The following is a 9,348-nucleotide window of genomic DNA, read 5'->3' as shown; positions in this document are numbered from 1 at the left end:
GCTCATCCATGTCTAAGAACCTTGTAGCAGCAGTTGTGTGGATGAAAATGCCTTGTTGATGTCAGAGGTCAGAGAAGAATGGGCAGACTGGTTTGAGATGATAGAAAGGCAACAGTAACTCAAATAACCATTCGTTACAACCAAGGTATGCAGAATACCATCTCTGAACGCACAACACGTTGAACTTTGAAGCAGATAGGCTACAGCAGCAGAAGACCACACCAGGTGCCGCTCCTGTCAACTAAGAACAGGAAACGGAGGCTACAATTAGCATAGGCTCACCAAAATTGGACAACAGAAGACTGGAAAAACATTGCCTGGTCTGATGAGCCTCGATTTCCCTAGAGATGGTTGTGCATGAAAATCCCAGTAGATCAGCAGTTTTTGAAATACTCAGACCAGCCCACCTGGCACCAACAACCATGCCACGTTCTAAGTCACTGAAATTCCCTTTCTTCCCCATTCTGAGGCTTGGTTTGAACTTCAGCAATTCGTCTTCACCACTTCTAGATGCCTAAATGCATTGTGTTGCTCTCATGTGATTGGCTGATTAGCAGTTTGTGTTATCAAGCAATTGAACAGGTGTACCTAATAAAGTGGCCGGTGAGCGTATATACAATGCCTAACCACCAGCCATGACCTGTCGCCATTGCATAGAGAAGCACAAAGACACTGTGATATTGTCACTGGATCTGAAATAAGGTGTGTAATAAATTTAAAAACATAATTAGCATGTTGATGAGGGGGGTAAGCAGATTAAACATTAGCTTCAATAGATAAAATACGATAAATAGATGAGAGTCACATTTATCATATACATATGTTTACAAAAAAAAAACTAAAGTCCGTGGATTACTTTTTAAAGCTGAAATTCCTCCCGAGCTAACAGAGAAAAGTGTTCTTTACCTAACTTTCACTGGTATCATTTTATCCCATTATTACTGTGTCCCAGCTGAGACAATCTGTCTTTGGTTTTGTGCGCTGATTGTAGCTCTCTTATCCCTCTTAACGCAATGTGTATTATTTTAACCTATGTTATGTCTTTTGGAATATTACTTCTGCAGTAAGTGTATGAATAATGGCATTGGAATGTGACTGTGTAGTTTTATCTAATGCCAGCTCTTGTCTGTAATTTCCACCTTCAAGTGTATTTTGATAAATTACAAATGTTCTGCGTTCTGCACTTCCCTTCCTTTAGCTTCATCCTGACTGCTGAGACTTTCACATCGCCCTTGTTCTCCGGGTATGTCATCCATTCTCTCTTATATTCTCCCTTTTTGTAAAATTTTGACAGCAAAATCATATTTCCTAATGATAACTGGTCACACTGTAGAACTTCTGTGGAAGGGAAAATCAGGAACAGAGAGTAATTGGTTTCAATTTTCTTTAACTCTGATGAGTCATTGTTCAGAGTGTAGAGAGGGTTTGCGAGATGAAGTTGGTGCAGAGTGCTGGTAGAGCTTAGAGAAGAACTTTGCTATGCCCTGTCTGCAGCTGAACGGTCAATATAATGAAACCAGTGCAAATACAACGGTTTATGTGAAAAGAATCTTGACTTTGTACTTTTAACAGTTATATACATGTGGAACAATTACAAAATGATTGTCTGATTGTGCTTAGTCCTCCTCAATGTGCCATAGCTGAGCAAGTCTGAATAAGGAATGGGTAGGAGATTTCCTTCATGTGTCATGATGATGCAATAGTGAGGTTGAATAATGGCATAGCAAGGCTCACATTTAATAAGCCAAGATAGCAATCTTAAAGTGTTACTTATCCCAGGACCCTGCATTCACTATATGTGGTCTCCCACAGTACACACAACATGGAAATGCAATTATTTTAGTAAATATAAATTGCTAAATATCTTTTCTCATCAGAAGTTGGAACAGTCTTGTGACTATCAGTATCCAGCAGAGCACTGGTTAAAGCTTGTAGGAGGAGTTTTCATTCATCTCTGATTGTCCTATGAGGCCACAGGTCCTGTGACCCTCTGCCTGGACAGTGCTGATTGGCCCTGTGCTGATCACATGCACGCTACCATTTAAAAAAAATAATTCTATAGTCGTACACACCAAACTGTGCATGTGCATCTTGCTCCTAAAGCTCTGTTCTATCAGCAGATGGATTGGGAACAGTAGAAGAAGGGAAGGATCAGAGAGGACAGGATCAAACATCCTTTTTACACAATGTGAAGAATTAACCCCTTAGGTTCCACAGTGAGTGTAACAAGCATTCTGCATATACAGACTGATTTTACTGCTGTGGGTTTAGTAACACTTTAAAGCTCCAATTAGGTCACATAAATAGATTTGCAGTGTTAGACATTTTGCTAACAATGTCTATTTTCACATTTTGCTAACAATGTCCACTTTCAAAGTCTCACCACCAATTTTCGGCTACAGCAGTTGTGCAGATTGTTTAAATATCACTACACATGCCAATAGGCATCGCAGTTAGACCCAATGCACCTAGTAATCAGAACTCAGTAACAGAGCAGTAACAGAGCAGATCTGGCAAGTCCTCCTTCATCATTTTCTCTGCAGTAGAATTCTGTGTGTGGACATGTATGTAGAGGGGTGCGGCTGTCACTCGGCTATGCTAACAGAGAGCTCTGGAGTGGGAAGGCAGGAAGCAGCATTTTCACTTAGAGAAAATGTATTTTAGGGCATTTCTAAGCCTAATTGAAACATACATTTTATTTATTACAGGTACTTATATAGTGCTGTCAATTTACATAGCACTTTATGTAATGTACAGTGCTGAGCAAACTGTTTGCGCTTTATAAATACTGTATAATAATAATATATATTGTACATTCACATCAGTCACTAACTCTCAAGGGGTGTACAATCTAATCATACATACACATACTATGGCCAATTTAGAGAGGATCCCATTAACCTATCAGCATGTCTTTTGAGGGTGGGAGGAAACCAGAGTACCTGGAGGCAACACACGCAGGCACAGGGAGAACATGCAAACTCCAGGCAGGTGGTGCCGTGGTTGGGATTCAAACCAACGACCCTAGTGCTGCCAGGTGGAAGTGCTAACCATTTATCCACTGTGCTGCCCATAAATCATAACATGTAAGGGTACATGACTATACAAAGATAAAAAAGAAATACTGCTATTAGGGTTTACCACTTCCAGTCCATAAGACGTACCCATACGTCCTTGGATGGGAAGGGTGATATCTCGGTCATCATTGAAACTACAAAGTGGCTAGTGTAGGGAGAACATACTTATATGTCAGGAACAGCACTACAGGTAGGGACAGGTTCTGAAGGAGTAGGGACAGCTCAGGGCCTACATCTGCAACTCAGCCAGCTCCTTTTTGGGTTGAACTGGCCTGGCCGCATTCCACCCCCGTTGCAAGCACTGTCGTCAGTTCAGGCCTACTACCACTGACTCCCTGCTATACTGACTGTAATTTCATGGTCAGGTTAGCTCCTCCGCCAGGTTGTTCTTCAATACATGTGTTACTGTGCTCTGTGCCTCTGTGTGTTTACTGCCACTGCACCGTGCTGCACCTACCCAACATGCTTAGCCCCGTAAAGTGTGGAGAGCGGTTTGGTTTCCATTTTCTACTACCACTGAGCTGCATGCAAACAGACCATAAAGTGGGAGAGCATTGGCAGTGCAGACTCATCTGCACACCCGTACAGCTGATGCATGGGTGAGTCTGTAAAGCAGATGCACGGGTGAGTCCATACAATCGATGTGTTCCCATTCCAATGTCTCCATACAGCTTAACGGCAGCATTAACAAAATAAACAAATGGCTCTTCAAGCTGTATGGGGCTGAGCACTTGTGTGAATAAGCCCTATATCTACTTGATTTCAGCTTGAATTTTCAATTCCAACTGCTGAGCACATTTTAATGTTAGCTATTATGTCTCATCCCTTGTGTTTTCTCTATAATTAGAATCAGACTACAAAATCTCCTGCTTGTAAATAAATTCGACCGTCCCATAAACTGATGCACAAATGTAACAAACTGTAAAGAAACGATTAGACGCACTGATGTTTTAACAGAGATGAAAAGAAAGTCTGCGTCCTCTGCAAGTGCTGGAATTCCAATGCAGACTGATTTACAGCTGACTGTCTAGAATCATAAAAGTGCATCAGGCCAGTATGAAATACACATGAATTGGTCTTTAGTAAATGGTTTTATGTTTCAGACACAGACAGTAAAGCTCTCTCTGATAATTTTCTATCTGTCATCAGTGTGTGATCCAGACCACATCCTGCTCATTTGTATTTCCCGTGAAATGTTGTATAGACAGCAGCAGCTGACCTACAAGATGAGAACACATATTACATCAGCTGAGGCTCTGTACAAAGGGGATATGCAGAGGTCATTATCTAAGTGGCTAATAAGACGAGACCTCAAAGGAAACTGTACTTTTATTATAAAATTCATAGCAGATATGAATTCTCTGCAAGAACCAGTTTCTTTTAGTTTTGTTAAAATTACTTTAAAATTACATTTTTCATTGTAGTCTGAAGCCAGCTATGCATTTTTAAAAATCAACCAAAAAAAAAAAAATCAAATTTGTCCTTTGCGCTCCTAGCAGCAGAATCCAGATTAGGGGTATTATTCCCCACATTTCATATCCCCCTGCTCATATAAATGAGGCTCACTGCCTTTCCTAGACATGTACAAAATGCAAGCATCCCCTGAAATGTCCTATGTAGATATTTCAGCTTTGGTGAGAATCGGCACAGAATGTTACTGTACATACAGTGCCTTGAAAAAGTATTCATACCCCTTGAAAGTTTCCACATTGTCATGTTACAACCAAAAAAGTAAACATATTTTATTGGGATTTTATATGATAGACCAACACAAAGTGGTACATAATTGTGAAGTGGAAGGAAAATGATAAGTGATTTTCACATTTTTTTACAACAAAAAAAAATCTGAATAGTGTGGTGTGCATTTGTTTTCAGCCCCCTTTACTCTGATACTCCTAACTGAAATCAATTGCCTTCAGAAGTCACCTAATTAGTAAATAGAGTCCAAGTGTGTGTAATTTAATCTCAGTATAAATACAGCTGTTCTGTGAAGCCCTCAGAGGTTTGTTAGAGAAAATTAGTGAACAAACAGCATCATGATCATCAAGGAACACACCACACAGGTCAGGGATAAAATTGTGGAGAAGTTTAAAGTAGAGTTAGGTTATAAAAAAACATCCCAAGCTTTGAATATTTCACAGAACACTGTTCAATCCATCATCTGTAAATGGAAAGAGTATGGCACAACTGCAAACCTACCAATACATGGCCGTTCACCTAAACTGACAGACCAGGCGAGGAGAGCATTAATCAGAGAAGCAGCCAAGAGGCCCATGGTAACTCTGGAGGGGTATGAATACTTTTTCAAGGCACTGTATTTATTGCAGGAAGAAGGAATATGTGGCCAGCACACCAAAGATCTTTGAAATATCACCCAGAAGTTTATTGAAGCCATCATATCACAGCATAGAGTAGCACCATTTCAGGTCCACACAAGACCCCTTCTTCATGCCTTCCTGTTTGAGTCATATGCCTGGAAATGGGGTCCTGCTTGGCCCCAAAATTTGCTACTTTATGATGTGATGTGATCACTTTAGTAAACTTCTGATGCTTCAAAAATCCTTGGTGTGCTGACAAATATTGCTTAATCTTGTGTCAATATTTGTTCCCAGCTGGCGGTTGCTGCAGTACCCACATTACTATATAACCATTTCCAGGAATGTGTGCAATGGGAATATTTTCCTGGACTGTTTTATGCAGGGGGTACAGAATTTCTTAATATAGCAGTAGGCTCACACAGTCTGACCCTCACACTTGGTGTTCACTTTCAGCACATGCATTATATGGTCTATGTTTGTATCTTTAAAAGAGTCACATGGGTTTTAGAGTAATTACTGGGTGTATTAACATGTCAGCTGAAATTAGTATATGTACTTATAAAATATGCATGATATAATAATACATTTTATATATTAGTTGTAGCTGATGGTATCATGTACAGTGCAGGAACAGCAGCCAACACTGGTCCTGCATCACACACAATGGCATCGAGGGACCACCCACATTTGCGGGGGACAAAAAGACAGGTACTCTGGCTGCTATTGGACCAAGGAATAAATTGAGTATTCATCTGGGCAAAATGAGAGTTACAGTACGTAGTATGTGTGTGTCATATCTGTGGCATCCCCATGTAAGCTGGAAATCACTGTAGTAGGCACCACTACTACAGAGACTTCCACTAGTTTCAGCTGCAGGATGGAATCCTTGACACTTTGTGGGGTTGAAATAATTGGGATCCAGTCACTTAAAGTTTAACTGAATTTATTGTAGCCAATAAACCCAAGGAGAAAGGCATTAGAGCAGAGGTTACTTGAAAAGACCAGCATCGAAAGGACCTGTAAGCCAGAATTCCACTCTGCACAATGCATACTGTGGAGCAGCTTAAATACAGCACACATACCCATTGGGTGAGCCACCAGAACTTCCTGCAATGTCCACTGGCAGTAGATTCTACCCTGCTTCCCAGAATATTCTTCAGCAGTGAATTTTCACTGTCCATGCTCCAATCCAGGTATTCACCTTCCTGTTCTCTGGATACCGCCCAGCAGTGTGCTTTAGGCTCCAGGTGTAAGTGAGTTGCAATTTAGCCTAGTCAGGTGCTGCCTTGGACAGGAGGTTTAGGGTTATAGTGTTTTTTGGGTCTGTTGCTTGTTGGGCTTTGTGGGTCCGAAACCAATGATCCTGTGGATATACAGAAAAAGGGGACAGTGGTCTGGAGCCAAGAGCTTGGGCACACATGTGCATGTCCTGGAATTATTTCTAATGGCCTGCTGTAAGGAGCCTGCCTTCATGAAGGGGGAACGGTGAGACCTGTGGTCCTCCCCAAAGACACTGATACCTAAGAACGTGGCCACTAATGGACTCTACCTTTGCAGGTATGCCAGGGCAGCACACAAGCCCGAGTTAGGGATTAAGGATGTAGGGACAAACTGTTATTTTTGATTGGACTCTGTAATGTTTTGCTATTTTCTAGGTAAAAACATTGAAACCTTCCCTGCTGTCTGGACTGAAGTTAGTAAAGAAATGTAATATAAGCAACCAACACAGCACAGTCTCCCACTTGGTCAATAGCACATTGGGATATGATGACAACACATGGTTACCAGAGGTAACATAAACCAACAGCCAGTCGAGCAGCCTGTCATAAAAATGTGTACCTGTTTCAGGTGGGAAAGGCTCTAGCAGTGAAGGAGATGTTGTTTGCACTCCTTCTGCAACAGTCTGTTTCCCATAGCAACAAGAGCAGATTGGCACCACCAAGGTCCCCAGCCTGTGCAGAGGTTGGGGAAGTCAAGAGTTAAGTCAAGAGCATGCATTGAGCCCATGTTATGTGCACAGCAGGACCCCATTCCACTACTAGGAGTAAAGTAGTGGAGGTACGCTGGATAGGTGAAGTGGGTATAGGCTCAGCGTGTCCCTTTCAATTGCAACAACTTACAGTGGGAGTGTACATTTACACGGGGAACCTAGAGTTAACTAGAGAATAGTTATTTCTCAAGAGTACACAGTGCACGGCCATCTCTAAGTTAGAGGCCTGCCTTTAGGTCATGTATTCCCTGACAGCAGCCTCAGCCTTGGTCCTGGGCATTGATGGAAATGGCACAGAGTAAAGGTACTCTATGTGCAAAGAGAGTGACCTTTTTTACAGGTGTCTAGCGTTGCTCAGAAGAACCCACCTTTCAAGAGAACCAGAGAGCACACAGAGACAGATTGCACGGAACCCAATGTGAAGACTTTTATTGGGGAGGTTTTTGGGGCACAGACAACAGTTCCTTTAGTCCACAGATCCACATCAGACACAGCAACACAGTAAAGTTCTTTGGATGGCAATATGGAGCAACAGGGGTATGGTAATCCACAGGGTTCAGTAAGGCAAGGGCGGGTGGCTTTGTGGAGTTTCGGGTTCCTGGGGAGAATTGGGCTCAGTCCTTTGGGCAGCACGGGGTTAGCCCACTTACTGTATGCGGGAAGCCAGACACAGAGGGCTACAGTCCATACCAGCAACACAGGGTTAATCCACACAGACAGCTCCAGGCAGGGAAGGGTTAAGTCCAGGCAGATTCATGGAGAGCACGGGGTTAAGTCCAGGCAGATTCACTGGGACAGCAGAAGATTCCTCCACAGTGAAGGGATTCCAGGCAGCAGAGAGTTCACCACACACAGGATAGGGATCCAGGCAGCACGGACAGTAAGGTCAGCCAGGGAGATGAGAAGGACGGGGGATGGGCGTCGGAGAGAAGCTGGCCCTCAGCACAGTCTTCCCTCACATCCCCAGGAGAACAGAAGAGGGGGGTTTCCTGCTCACCCTTAAGTATAGAGCGGGCACCTTGTGGTAACCCGAGATTTCCTGTCAGGTTACCATGGCAATGGGCCCTTTCTCCCAGGTCTCTGGACCGCCCAGGGAACAAGGCCTTTGTCCCTGTCTGGAAGGAAGATGTGCATGAGGGGGAAGGGAGGAGGGGGCCTGTTTGTGGATTCCCTCAGCAGGGGGCCAGACTGCCCGGGACAGGGGGTGAGGGGCTGCTGAGGGCTGCCTGTGTCAGGGACACGGAGGACTAGAAGTCCCAGCATGGACGGGACAGAAGAGTGAGGGGTTGCTGAGGGGTGGGGGGTGGCAGGCAGCAAGCCTAGAGGATGGGGGGGGGCAGCTCCGTGACACACCCTTTCATGTGACCCACACTTGGCACCCAACTAGGAGGAGAGCATGAAAGGAGTGTCACCTACCTACCCTACACAGGCGTGAGTCTCTGCTAAAACAAAAGGCCTGGGAGGGAAAAGAATCTCAGCAGCAACACCCACCCCACCATGTAGAGCCTGGGGGGGACAAAAAAAGTTTTCCATTTTGACTCCTAAATATTTATTTCTTTCCCCAGCATGCACCATTGTCAATAAACTGCCTAGTTGATGGCCAGGGAGACATAAATATTAATAACTCAGGTTATTGTATCTTCATACACTATTGCCAAGACACTCCCCAACAGCAGACAGAAGCAAACAATAAAGTTAAGCTTAAGGAAACGCTGAAGAAAGCAAAACCATCAATTAGAGCTCAGGCTGACTACAGCTCAGCAGCACTAAATCTAGACTAGAGACACCCTACATATCTAATAAGGGAGTATACTACTTCTTTATCAGGACAATAATGTCACAAGGTGGATATTGTCACCCTAAACCTGCCTGCAAACTTAAAAGCAGGATCACCCTGGGTGACTGGTGGTCATGCTTTCCTTCAGCACTAGTTTCTCAATGCAGGAGGTGCTTTTTACTAGTT

At 43.4% G+C, this 9,348-nt stretch overlaps 1 long non-coding RNA gene across 1 annotated transcript in view; it reads left to right on the top strand.

Annotated features, from left to right (window-relative positions):
* The first annotated feature begins 1,211 nt into the window (after window positions 1-1,211).
* Window positions 1,212-9,348, top strand: part of LOC149467863 (uncharacterized) — a 59,289-nt gene continuing 51,152 nt past the window's right edge. The window contains exon 1 of the long non-coding RNA XR_016311821.1: window positions 1,212-1,243. This is a non-coding gene — a long non-coding RNA (uncharacterized LOC149467863). The remainder of the gene's footprint in view (window positions 1,244-9,348) is intronic.

This window comes from Staurois parvus, unplaced genomic scaffold (genome assembly GCF_062004578.1).
Source record: "Staurois parvus isolate SC_StPar_1 unplaced genomic scaffold, SC_StPar_1.0 ptg000098l, whole genome shotgun sequence".
In the NCBI taxonomy this organism is placed as follows: domain Eukaryota; kingdom Metazoa; phylum Chordata; class Amphibia; order Anura; family Ranidae; genus Staurois; species Staurois parvus.
The sequence above is the reverse complement of the archived record's forward strand: the minus strand, read 5'-3'. Positions and strand labels throughout refer to the sequence as shown.